The sequence below is a fragment of the Pelodiscus sinensis genome, chromosome 3 (genome assembly GCF_049634645.1).
Source record: "Pelodiscus sinensis isolate JC-2024 chromosome 3, ASM4963464v1, whole genome shotgun sequence".
Classification (NCBI taxonomy): Eukaryota; Metazoa; Chordata; order Testudines; family Trionychidae; genus Pelodiscus; species Pelodiscus sinensis.
In genome coordinates this window covers 49,451,655-49,465,560 of record NC_134713.1, presented here as the reverse complement: position 1 = coordinate 49,465,560, position 13,906 = coordinate 49,451,655, and the positions used below count along the sequence as shown (strand labels likewise).

General features: G+C 42.3%; 1 long non-coding RNA gene across 1 annotated transcript in view; it reads right to left on the bottom strand.

Annotated features, from left to right (window-relative positions):
- Positions 1-13,906, bottom strand: part of LOC112546443 (uncharacterized) — an 89,390-nt gene continuing 75,484 nt past the window's right edge. The window contains exon 4 of the long non-coding RNA XR_012902268.1: positions 1-108. This is a non-coding gene — a long non-coding RNA (uncharacterized LOC112546443). The remainder of the gene's footprint in view (positions 109-13,906) is intronic.

Genomic DNA, 13,906 nt, shown 5'->3' with positions numbered 1-13,906 from the left:
ATTTTATTCTATTAGATTATTCAGAAGCAAACAGTTACTTGTGTGCAAGTCCTTTTAGATTGGTGCCTGAGTGCATACTGTTTCCCTCACAAGCTGCATTGATGAACCCTGTAAAATACATAAGGAACAAGGAAGTTACAAACTCTGCTGATAAAAATTATTGGTACTACTGGATAAATAGCAGAACTAGAAGATTTGCTACTGGTAAATCTGGCAGGGTATGTCTACACTACCCTCCTAGTTCGAACTAGGAGGGTAATGTAGGCATACCGCACTTGCAAATGAAGCCCGGGATTTGAATTTCCTGGGCTTCATTTGCATAAGCGGGGAGCCGCCATTTTTAAAACCCCGCTGGTTTGAACCTCCTTGTGAAATGAGGAGTAACGGTAGTTCGAACTAGGAAGCCTAGTTCGAACTACCTAGTTCATGCCCCGTGTAGCCGCGCTGCACAGGGTTCGAACCAGCAGGGTTTTAAAAATGGCGGCTCCCCGCTTATGCAAATGAAGCCCGGGAAATTCAAATCCCGGGCTTCATTTGCAAGTGCGGTATGCATATATTACCACCCTAGTTCGAACTAGCGGGGTAGTGTAGACATACCCGCAGGGAGTAGAATGATCCACATTCCACCTTGACTGTTATTTTTCTATTTTTTTAACAAACTTCCCTCAGACACAGTCATATACACTGAATCAGTTAAATTTAGTGTTTATCTTTAAGAAGTATTTCAATACTCCTACCCAAAATCCTTAGGGTAATGCTATACCATATGCAATGTGATTAATTTACATGTTTACTCAAGAAACCAATTATTTATACATAGGGGAAAACCTTCCACCATACGGGGGCACGTCTACACTGGCATGATTTCCAATTGGCTGTGTCTAGACTGGCAAGTTTTTCCACAAAATCATCTGCTTTTGCGGAAAAACTTGCCAGCTGTCTACACTGGCCGCTTGAATTTCTGCAAAAGCACAGACGATCTCACGTAAGATTGTCAGTGCTTTTGTGGAAATACTATGTTGCTCCCATTTGGGCAAAAGTCTTTTTCTGAAAGACTTTTAAGCAAAAGGGCCAGTGTAGACAGCAGAGATTTGTTTTCTGCAAAAAAGCCCCGATTGCGAAAATGGCGATCGGGGCTTTTTTGCAGAAAAGCGCATCTAGATTGGCCACGGACGCTTTTCTGCAAAAAGTGCTTTTGCAGAAAAGCGTCCTGCCAATCTAGATGCTCTTTTCCGAAAATGCTTTTAACGGAAAACTTTTCCGTTAAAAGCATTTCTGGAAAATCATGCCAGTGGAGACGAAGCCATCTAGATGTGCTTTTCCGCAAAAAGCCCCGATCGCCATTTTTGTGATCGGGGCTTTTTTGCGGAAAATAAATCTCTGCTGTCTACACTGGCCCTTTTGCGCAAAAGTCTTTCGGAAAAAGACTTTTGCCTGAACTGGAGCAGCATAGTATTTCCGCAAAAGCACTGACAATCTTACATGAGATCGTCAGTGCTTTTGCAGAAATTCAAGCGGCCAGTGTAGACAGCTGGCAAGTTTTTCCGCAAAAGCAGATGATTTTGCAGAAAAACTTGCCAGTCTTGACACAGTCAGACTGAGAGAGTCCTGCCCCAGCATACCTCATATTTTGGTGGTTAGGGCATTTCCCTTAAATGCAGAAGACCTGTATTTAAGTCCCTTCTCTAGTGACTGTTTGGCTGTCTCTACACTGGGCCACTTATTCCGGAAAATCAGCCGCTTTTCCAGAATAAGCTGCGAGCTGTCTACACTGGCCCTTGAATTCCTGGAAAAGCAATGACGCTCTACTGTACAAAATCAGCTGCTATTCCAGAAAAACTATTCTGCTCCCGCTCGGGCATAAGTCCTTATTCCAGAACACTGTTCCGGAAAGGGGCCAGTGTAGACAGCCCAGTAGTCTTTTCCGGAAAAGAGCCCCGATCACAAAAATGGTGATCGGGGCTCTTTTCCGCAAAAGCACGTCTACATTGGCCACAGACGCTTTTCTGGAAAAAGGGCTTTTCTGGAAAAGCAGCCTGCCAATGTAGACGATCCTTTTCTGGAAAAACTGAAAACTGAATAGTATTCCGCTTTAAGCTGTTCCGGAAATTCATGCCAGTGTAGACACAGCCTTTGTGTATACATAAATCAACTGTTCTAACATGAATGAGAAAGCATAGTCTGCAGGTACAGCGCTCTTTCCTAAGAGCTGAGTTCAAATCCCTTCTCCATAACATGCAGAGGAGACAATTGATCCCAGGTTTTCCCATCCTTAGTGAGTGCTCTAACAATGAGGCTAATAGCCATTTGTCTAAAAAAATTTTCCAAGCTCTAATTTTGTATTTCTGCCTTTTTCAGCTATATCTTCTCACCTTTGTAATATATTTGACATTTATGGATACAGACACATTTTTCCTCTGGCTAATGGAGCAAAAATATCATTTGCAAAAAAATATCAACAAAGATGAATAAAGGTCTAGAAAACATGACCTATCAGGGGATATTGAAAATAATTGTGTTTGTTTAGTCTAGAGAAGAGAAAACTGGGAGGGAACAAGGTCACAAGATTCAAGAATATAAAAGGTTGTTACAAGAAGGAGGGGAAGGATATTCTTCTCCTTAATATCTAAGGATAGGACAAGAAGCAATGGGTTTAAACTGCAGCAAGTATGGTTTAGGTTGTAGATTAGGAAAAACTTCCCATCTGTCATGGTCATTCAGCACTGGATTAAGTTGTTTAAGGTGGTGATGTAATCTCTGATCAGATGATGTAAGAGTCTATGAAATAGTGATGTCCTGTAAGAGGAGTTAGAAATCTGCATGTGTTTTCCATTAATTGGGTAAGAGGAAAATTATTCTGCCAAAGTAACAAGAATGATTTGGAAAAGAACAAGACAGTTTGGAAGGAACATGGCCTTTGAGAAAAATCCATATACTCTGAGGTCTCTTTGCTCCCCAAAAAGTCATACACTTTTCTATATACACTTGATATAAACTTGCTGGCTGCTTATTCCACTGTATACAGGCAGTCCCCGACTTACGTGGATCCGACTTACGTCGGATCCCTAGATACGAACGGGGTGAGGCAACTCCCGCACATGCGCAGCAGCATTCCCGGGGCTCGCTCACCTGGGTCCTAGGATCCTCCTCCTCCTCGGGCCGGCTCCGACTGGGGTCCCGCAGAGCTGCCGGGCAGAGGAAAAGTGCCTCCCCACGCCCGCTGCCCCCCCCTGCCAGCAACAGGCTGCCCCCTCCCCTGAGCAACAGGCTGCGAAACAGCAGACAAAAGCAGCCTCTCTGCCCCTCCTCCCCTCTATACATGCCGGGCTCCCGGAGCGCAGCAGCGTCCCCGGGGCTCGCTCACCTGGGTCCTAGAATCCACCTCCTCCTCCTCTTCGGCCGGCTCCAACTGGCCTCTGCCTGCAGCAGCTGGCCACAGGGACAGGGATCCCGCAGAGCTGCCGGGCAGAGGAAAAGTGCCTCCCCAGGCCCGCTGCCCCCCCCCCGCGGCCTCACATCCTGCACACCTCCCCCCTCCCCCCCTGCCAGCAACAGGCTGCCCCCTCCCCTGAGCAACAGGCTGCCGAACAGCAGACAAAAGCAGCCTCTCCGCCCCTCCTCCCCCTATACATGCTGGGCTCCCTGGGCAAACAAAGACTCCACCAAAACAAACAAAGTGCTGGCCTCATTGTGTTAGCAAAAAAAGGACCCTCCTCCTAGAACCCTGGGTGGTGTGTGGAAATAAAGCTATTAGCTCAAAGCATGGTGCAGAGCTGTTTGGTATTTGATGAGTTACTCCTTTAGTCCTGAGTTTGTCACAGGGACAGAAATAGATGTGAAATCTTCTGAACAGGGGAACAGACAGCAAAACAAACATTAGAGGGGAGTTAAACTTTCCCTATGCTATCCAAAACTAAAAAAAATGTTTGGCTAGAGTTTCCCCTACAATATGTACCAGTTCCGACTTACATACAAATTCAACTTAAGAACACACCTACAGTCCCTATCTTGTACGTAACCCGGGGACTGCCTGTATTTATGTTTTTTGTAATAAATGAATTTATGATAAAGTAAATGGCTAGATACAGAAATATGATTATCAAACTTGCTGTTAAATTAGACTTCAGTTTATATAACCTAGACTACAGATTCTAAGTGATTCTTCATATTTTATTTAATTATCTTACAATTTAAAACTAAAAATGATGACATAATCTCATTAAGTATCAAAAATGGACGAATAAATTCAGACATTTAAGACTTTCCCATTACTCCTATACTTTATATTTTATATTACCTTGGCAATAATAAGCAGTTATGCACATGGATATACATAGATGCACTTTTCTTCAACTCATTTAATGCTATGTCAGTGCTGAAGACTTATATTACTATTCACCAGTTAATGCTATTTATTTTTATTTTGACCAAAAGTGCTCTAGCTACAACTTGACACTACTCTGAAGCACCTATAGTATAAAATTAGATATGACTTTTCAAATGAAACTATTTGCAGAAATGGTTGAAGTAGAGATACAAAGGTTTTCAGTTGCAATTACATGAGTGATTTTTATTCTCTGTACTCATCCTACTGTTTTGTTTTTGTTTGGTGTTTTTTCTGTTATCTTTTTCAATACATAATTGTATGATATTTTGGGAATTTTGCTTAATAATCACAAAAATATTCTTTGAACAAAGTTTGTATAGGTTTAGCAAGATGGAGTGGAGTGAAATAATGAAGGTAGAGGAAAAAAGGATGTGGAGGAAGGGTGGTAGTGGATTAAATCAAAATGAAACTTGACTTCAAGAGAATCAAAGGTCCCACCCCTCAACAAATCACAATATTTATGGCACTCCTCCTCCCTAGTCTTCCAGGTGAAGGGCAGTGCTATCTGGGTGGATTGCCTCCATTCCCTTTCCATAGTTCATATTATATATGGTTGTTTCTCAAAGTGGGCAGCAGGCCCACTTTGGGTAACCCAGTAGCAGGATTGCTCTGCTTTGTTTACCTAAAAGGTCCATAGCCATGGAGCCTCACAGCTCTCATAAGCTTCAGTTTGCTTTTTCCAGCCAAGAAGAGTTGTGGGATGCGGCAGCCCAGGCCACATGGTTTCCTGTGACTCCACTTGGCTAGAAACAGTGAACTGGACCCTTTAGGTAACTGAAGTGGAGTGGACTTGCTGTTGGGTTTCCCAAATTGGGGCTGTGGCCCATTTTAAGAAACACGGCTATGCATTTATGGAAGACATGAAAAAATGTAAAGTTCCATCAGCAGGAGTTGGAGCTTTGTTTAAGATTCGAGGTTGAATATGTCTCACATGAACTTTGCAGGTCATCTCAAATCAGTTTCAAAGCTTTAAAGCTATTTTCTAGAACTGGATAGGAATTTTATTTATTTACAAACAAAAAAAATCTATTCAAAACAACAACAAGAGTAATGCATGGAAACCAAAACATTTTTCACAAAAGGTTCACTTTTGACAAACTACCTCTTTTGAACTTTGAGAGAAGTGTCCACACTATTTAAATATTATGGTTTTGACATTATCAGAATCAAAGTTTTTTTTTCAGTTCAAATATTGAAATGCAATTAATATCAATCTGAAAATACTGAAACAAAATAAATTAACATATTTGAAACATTTTTTTCAGCTTATTAGTCCAAGTACATTTTCAAGAGTATGATTTTTCATCTTCACTTCAATGGGAAACAAATATAAAAAAAAATCTCAATTTTTTTTCTGGAAAAGGAAAATCATTTATCATCCACCTTTGCTATTCTCTTATGTATACTTGTCTGATAATAACACAATAAGTTGTTAATTTATAACCAAATAAGAAAAATGGGGCGGAGGGGGAAATCCTAACCTTTTTTACTCCTGGCGTAAATCTGTCTCATTGCACATACATAAAATTAATGTTTGCTGCAGATTTATTTTTTCTCCACAGATTATAAATTCTGCTGGAAAAGGACTGCAGATATTCCTTTACTTCACCAGATGCCAGAAGAAAATGCAGTTGTTGAGAGAAGGCAAAACTGCAGTCCTCACAGCAGGGCCACATGCGGAGGCATGGGAGAGACAAAGGGTGGCATACTTCGCTGATGAGGGTTACAGATGGCTTTAGATGGTTTAGTGGGGGGACATACTGGAGCAAAGACTCAGAAGCTAGTAGGGTGATAGCACAAAGCCATGTGCTTAATGAGAGGGGGTTACAGAGCCACATGGGGAGATGAGTGAGGGGTTGCAGGAACACAGGGGGTTGCCAAATGCAGGAACACATGGGGAATGGGGCAGATATGCCTGCATGAATGGAAGAGGCTAGGGGTCAGCCAGGGTCTGCATGCGGGGGAGGCTTCCTAGCTTCCTAATAATCCCATCTCCCTAAAAACCTGTTCCATACTTATCCCACCCACACCCAGCAACTTTCCAGGTTCATTCCCATGATCCTTCTCAGAAATAATTTCCCTCTCCCTCAGCTCCTGCATTACCCCTGATTCTCACAATCCTTTGCACTGCTTCTGAGAGATGAAGGAAATACATTTCTGAATTGAAGTTTAAATTAATTATTACTCAATTAGTAAGCCTATTAGCGGGAGAAAAAATTCTGATTCTTTTAATTTGTTTCTATGGCTGTCGACAGAGGTATGCATTAGCAATTTCGATGTGCCTAATCTACATCTCTCTGTCAACAGAGAGGTGTCGTCTAGACACACCCTATCAATACAGAAGTATTTGAAAAAAATCAACATAATTTAAACTGGCATGATTCTATTGTGCTATTTTAATAATTAAAATATTCAGAATATTAAAATATTGTGCAGAGATTATTTTTGCATAGAATTCCTCCAGGAGTAAATATTGAAGTGAATCCAAATATTAACCAGAGACTTCAGTGTTATCACAATTTCAGTCAAGTTTCTCATAGAAGCTTTAACATGGGCACATTGCATATATCATGTATGTTTATTTAAAAACAAAAAGTAATTGCTAGTAGTTCAATAAGTTAATTATCTAATTCTCTTAAGATCCTACTGTTTAATCTCATCTGGATATGTTGATTTATATTCAGCTGAGTTTATTCAATTTTCCACATATTAATTTGACTCTTTTGTTTCACTGTAGGTTTGTAGAATGTCTATGAAATTATCATGTGTCAGGTTAGCAATGAGTTAGAAATAATTAACAATGATGTAATTGTATATTTATATGAGGGATTTTTTTTTTCATTCAGAACTACCATTCTCTTGTTTCTCATCCATCATAGGAATAATCCATTAGAAATAAATGTTTGTCTATAGCTTATTGGGGAACCCATGATGGAGTGAACTAGCACTTGCTGAAGACAAGATAAAAAGCAGCTGACTCCAATTAACCATTGTTCTCAGTGTTTGCTGAGAGAGTAGGAGTAGGTCTATATAATACAGACTCAAATCATTCTGAGAGGAGAGATGACTCTTGAAACTGAATGAGAGTCAGTAAGGAAAAAGAGTGCCAGAATTATATTTCAGAAAAAATGTATGAAATGTGTTATAAAAATGACTATTTTTTTTCAGTCTGGGCCCTGAATAGAATTTCCTGTTTATCTTCCTCATCTATAAAATGAGCATATATTAGAGATAATATGATGCAAAAATGTTCTGTAGTCACTAAGGAGATTATTTTATAAACTTAACATGATAAAAATATGTATCCTAGTATTAAACAATTACTGCTAAAGTATGAGAAACACTTTGCTGCTGCTGTTTCATTTGCCACAATATTTTTGATTGAATAGAATTTGTATAGCACTCTGTTTTACAACTAGTGGGTATGTTCTTTCTATTCACCATAAGCAGGTTATGTTTCTGATACTTCACTCTAATAGATTACTTTTCATAAATAAAACCATCCAAACTTTGCTTTTTGCTTATAAAGGGAAAGAAAAGTTCAGATAATAAAACATTATTTTGATGAATAATTCAGAATGGAAATAAGATTTAGATGTCATAAAGTCACAGTTTCAATTCAAGTTTTGTGGTTGAACAACATGGCCTTTCACATCTGAAACCATGAATTGTGTTTAACCTCTAGTCCTCTGTGAAATGAATTTGGCCACTAGTCCATAGTAGGGAACAATTCCACAACCTAAAAGGATATTAAAGCATCCTTTGCCAATGACACAGATTTGTATATAAAAAACAATTCGGTAATTTTTTTATTGTCCCGGAATAAGAATGATATTATTACTGGCAAAAACAATTTGAGGGCAATAGCTGGCAATAGTCACCAGAGTGACATTGTGTCTAAGTATTAACAGGCTCAGTTTGTTTTTATATAATTAAATCAGCTCTTGACAGATCATTCAGGTAGGTCATAGGCTGACAGAAAGAAACAGAGACTTCACAGATAACATCCACTTAGGTCAGGACCTTATAGACCTTTTAGCCCACACTGTTCACAGTATTGGACCCAGAAGTCTAGAGCATGAAGTTTAAAGGTTTCTACAGTTCACATGGGGAACAATAGCATGCAGAAGACACTTCAGAGAGTTAACTATGGCAATCCCCTAGGGCTCATGACAGCCAGAAACTGTTTTTGCTGATACTGCAAAAGGTAAGTTGAGACTTACTGGTCCCACTCTTTCATTCCCTAAATTGTCATGTCTTCCTATGTATTTAACAGTGTCTCACAAAATAGGGTGCCAAATGTCACTAAGGCCTTTAGATGATGCCATACAGGGTGCATGAAGTTCTTAAAAACAAACTAGGGAAATAGAACCTAGAAGGAGATAGTTAACATGGAGGCTATGTCTACACTGGAAAGATTTTGCACAAATACTTTTAACGCAAGAGTTTTTGTGTTAAAGTATTTGCACAAGAGAGCGTCTACACTGGCATGTGCTTTTGCGCAAAAGCATCCGTGCCAGTGTAGACGCTCTCTTGTGCAAGAGACCTCCGATGGCCATTTCAGCCATCGGGCTTTCTTGCGCAAGAAATTCATGTTGCCTGTCCACACTGGCCTCTTGCGCAAGAACAGTCGCACAAGAGGGTTTATTCTTGAGCGGGAGCATCATAGCTCTTGCGCAAGAAGCACTGATTTCACACATTAGAACGTCAGTATTCTTGTGCAAGAACTCTCCGCCAGTGTAGACAGGCAGCATGTTTTTGTGCAAAAGCGGGCGCTTTTGTGCAAAATCATTCCAATGAAGACACAGCCTAGGGTTTTAAGTGGTTCCCAGAGAGTAAATATTAGCCAACTTTGAAGAGCATATCAAGTTGTGTTCCACAGGCCTCAGTTCTGGGTCTGGACCTTTTCAATATCTTCATTAATGATTTAGATAATAGAGAGTAAACTTATAAACAGGGCTTGACAAACCATGGCAACGTCTACTCGTCAGCGCCACACTGTGCATGCACCAGACGCGCATTGTGCATACGTGCACCGCCGGTGACCGGGGTGACCGGCTGAAAACTATTCACCACAGGTGAGTAGATTCACTGATTTGTTGAGCCCTGCTTATCAAGGTAGTAGATGATGACAAAGTGGGAGGAATTGCAAGTACTTTGGAAGTTAGGATTAAAATTAAAAATGATCTGAACAAACTGGAGAAATATCCTCATTCCACAAGGAGTAACGGTAGTTCGAACTAGGAAGCCTAGTTCGAACTACCTAGTTCGTGCCACGTGTAGCCACGCGGCACGGGGTTCAAACCAGCCGGGATTTAAAAATGGCGGTGCCCGGCTTATGCAAATGAAGCCCGGGAAATTCAAATCCTGGGATTCATTTGCAAGTGCGGTATGCCTACAATACCCCGCTAGTTCGAACTAGCGGGGTAGTGTAGACATACCCTTTGTGATGTATTAGCAGGAGTGTAATAAGCAAGATATGAGAAGTAATTCTTCTACTCTGGTCTGTGCTGATTCTGACTCAGCTGAGGTAATGTGATAGTCCTGAGTGCCACATTTCAGGACAGATGTAGCGAATTTGGAGAAGACTGAGAGAGGTCCATAAGAGGACAATGAAACAATGGATTTAAATTGTAACAAGTTGAGTTTAGGTTAGATATTAGGAATAATTCCTATCAGGGTGGTTAATCACTTGCATAAAATGCCTAGGAAGGTTGTGGAATATCCATCATTGGAGATTTTTAAGAGCAGGTTAGACAATACCTGTCAGGTGTCATCTAGATAACACATAGTCTTGCCATGAGTTCAGGGACTGGATAAGATGACTTCACGGTGTGCTTTTGTAGTCCTTTGAGTCAACTACCTCATAATACTACTAATAAGAATAAAAAGAGTGGCACCTGACAATAGATTGCTCTGTCCCTCCATAACTGTGTTTGCCTCTCTTTTTTTCTTGGATTTAGAACTTTCTCAGATCATTCTCTGTGTAGACCTTTAGTATGTATACAGCCCTGCTTCCATGGCACATCAACCTCCGTTTCTGCTGCTATTGAATGAACCATGTCTCAGGTCTTTGATTAAAGCACTATGTGGCTTCTCTCTGGAACATATTCCATTTCATGATGGTTCTCAGAAGGTGCTTATTTACAAGGATTGAATTTTCTTGTATTATTCTGCATACCATCTTTATACTCCTAACATCCATCCCTCATGTGCTGGCAGGACTATGTTAGAGCCAGTCTCCTTGGTCACAGCTGTCCTGAGATAGCAAATAGAAAGATCCCTGCTGCAAAATCCAGTCAAAAAAATAGACACATCTTCAAACCTACCCTAGCCTGCCCATTTCTCATCTCCTGGCTGCACAGACTAGAGTTACAGAACTTGCAATGGTTTAAGGTAGCGTTTTTACTGCAGAGGCAAAAGAAAGGGAGATGAACATGAGGCAATATATCCCTGTTATACTTTCTGGAGTTGGTCATGACAATAAGTGGCAATCTGAGGGCAGACTGTCAAAGGCAGGCAGATGCTCTAACCTGGTGGTATGTTCAATAATTAGATTTCAGCAACCCAGTAACAAATGTGAGCTTCTAGATCACTGAAACAGTCTTACCACGGAGTCACAGATGTTCCCCTTGGGCTTGCTTGTTTATTTCTCCATCAGACACTCTGAACTTAGTCATAAATTTTGGAGGGCTAGCTATATTAGTCTTTAACTTTAAAAACAATGAGTAATTCTGCAGTACTTTAGAAACTAGCCAAAATATACAGACACATGTGGAATCATGAGCTTTTGTGAGTAAAACCCACTTCATCAGATACCATAGGACTACTCATTTTTTTTAGTCATAAATTGTCATTTATCCCCAAAACATAAGATATTCAAGCTGTTTCTAGTCCCAAGAAACCAGTCACCCTAGATCAATTTAGATCTCATACAAAGATAATGTCTGTAGCAAATTATGTAATAAGCTAACTAAAGATTTATTAAGTAAAAAAAAGAAATGAGAGTTATTTGCAGGTTAAATCAGGCAAGCATATGTGCACAAATGAGTTTCAGTTTGTAATTCAAAGAGCAAGCTGAAGGAATCTGACAATACTGAATGTCTTTTCAGGGCTTAACAGAGATCCACCTTGGGGATCTCCACTTTTTGTTTCTCATCTTTAGCTTTTGTAAGAGTTCAAAGCACAAAGAGATGAAAAATCTTCATGTTAGCTTTTATTATTCATTTATATTTATTTTCTATTTATGGGATATATTGCATCCTTAGCATGTTCTCAGGCTAGAAGGAGACCTAGATACCCTGGATGGTTAGAAGGGGCTCCAGAGTGACCTAGACAAATTGGAGGATTGGGCCAAAAAAATCTAATGAGGTTCAACAAGGACAAGTGCAGAATCCTGCACTTAGGAAGAAAGAATCCTATGCATTGCTATAGGCTGGAAACCGATTGTATTACTGTGGACTAAAAGCTGCATTTGAGTCAACACTGTGTTAGTCTGCTGAAGAGAAGAGCGAGGGGGTAAGGGAGTTGATAGCATTCAATTACCCGAAGGAAGTTTCTAAAGAGGGTGAAGCTAAGGCTGATCTCAGTTATGGCAGATAACAGAACAAGGGGCAATGATCTCAAGTTGCAGTGGAGACGGTCTAGGTTGAATATTAGGTAAAACTATTTCAGTAGGAGGCTGGTGAGGCATGGGAATGGGTTGCCTAGGGGCATGGTGGAATCTCCATTCTTAGAGGTTATTAAGGCCTAAACAAAGCCCTGTCTGGAATGACTTAGTTTGGATAGTCCTACTTTGAACAGAAGGGCGGACTAGATGACCTCTGAGGTCTTTTCCAACCCTAACATTCTATGATTCTATGATTTCCCACTTCCAGAATTCAAACTGATGGGATGAGGCCGGGGCGGACTGGTCCAGTGGGACACCGGGAATTTCCCAGTGGGCCATCCGCAGAAGAGCCAGCTAGAGGCTTCTGGAGGAGGAAGGGGATTGTGACGGGGTGCCGCAGCACCGCACTTCAAATTCCCCAGTGCCATGCGCTGGCCAGGTACGGGGCACGGTGGGGATGAGGGAGCGCATGCTCAAATGCAGCCTACCAGGTGAGAGGGGAGACGCCTGGGTGTGGCATGACATCATGGCCCGGGACTTTAAATGCGCTCGGCCCAGAGTTGCACCGGGTGGCCCAACTCAAGGCCGGGCACATGGTCTGGAGCCCCGGAAGCAGCTGGGGCCTGATTACAGACTCCAGCCCTGGAAACTGGAAAGCAGAAGGTAGGTGAAGATGGGGGGAGGAAGGAGCTTGTGCTGAGGGGAAGGGGGCAGGTCAGGAGAAGAAAGGGGAAGGCACCAAGGGACAGGGTGGAGGAGAGATAAATGCCAGGGGACCAAGTAGAGACAATGAGGAAAAGGGCAGGAGGGGAGGTGTCAGTGGAAGGGGAACAGGGTGATGCTGGGAGAGGAGAGGGTAAGGGCATTGGGGGCTGGAGGGGAAGGTGTTGGGATAAGGCTTGAAAGAAGGGGTGGGCATGAGGAATGCGGGGATGGAGCAAGCCATGTGTGAGGGCACAGGGGCGTGAGGGGAACAGGGGGAAAAGGTGAGGTGGTGAGGGGGTGGGCATCAGGGGAAAAGAGGGCAAAGGGGGAAGAGACAGAGAGGGGAGGGGGAGGCACCAGGAGGGTGCAGGGGTAAGGGAAGGTGCAGGTGTCAGGAGATTCTGGGGGTGAATCAGAAGGGCAGACACCTGCAGGGGAGGAACTAGCACCAGAGGAGAGAGGCAGGGCAGGTATGTAGAGGAAGGTGTTAGGAGAGGGGGTGTGGAGGAGTAGTTCTCATTATCAGAGTGGGGCTACTGGAGGAGTGGGCACGGGGGGGGGGGAGAAGGGCTGGCAGAGGGGAGCAGGTCTCAGAAGGGCTAAGGGCAGTGAGAAGGGTAGGAGTCCAAATCAGGACAGCAGAAGAGTGTGAGGAGTTGGGGAGCAGCAGACACAGGGGAGCTGATGGAGCAAGGGGAGGAGACATGGCAGAAGAGGGAAAAGGTAGAATCATAGAACTGGAAGAGACCTCAGAAGGTCATCAAGAGGTTTATAAGGTATTTATTAATAACTTGAGTGCCACAGTGGCACAACCAAACAATCCACATGAGCTCAGTACTGGTGCACAACACAAAATTTATTCTGCTCATGGGAGGAAACTCTTAGAGGGAACACTTCTCCCAGCCTCTCGGACCCCGAGTTAATGTCACACACATTGGGTTAATGCAATTGCAGGATAGTTGCATGAGGGGGGGTTGGTGGGGTCCAAACTAATCCCTATGGGTAGGAGGATGGTGGGAAAAGTCCTTAGAGTGGTCACATAACACCTTTTACTTCTGGTCATGTGTCCATCTTGCCCCGAGAGTGTTACCTCCAGAGGCCTGGCTAATAGGAGTTGGGGGTGTGGCTAATGGGGGTCAGGGGCATGGTTAACAGGGGTTGGGGTGTGGCTAATGGGGGTCAAAGAGTAAATTTTAAAAAAATTC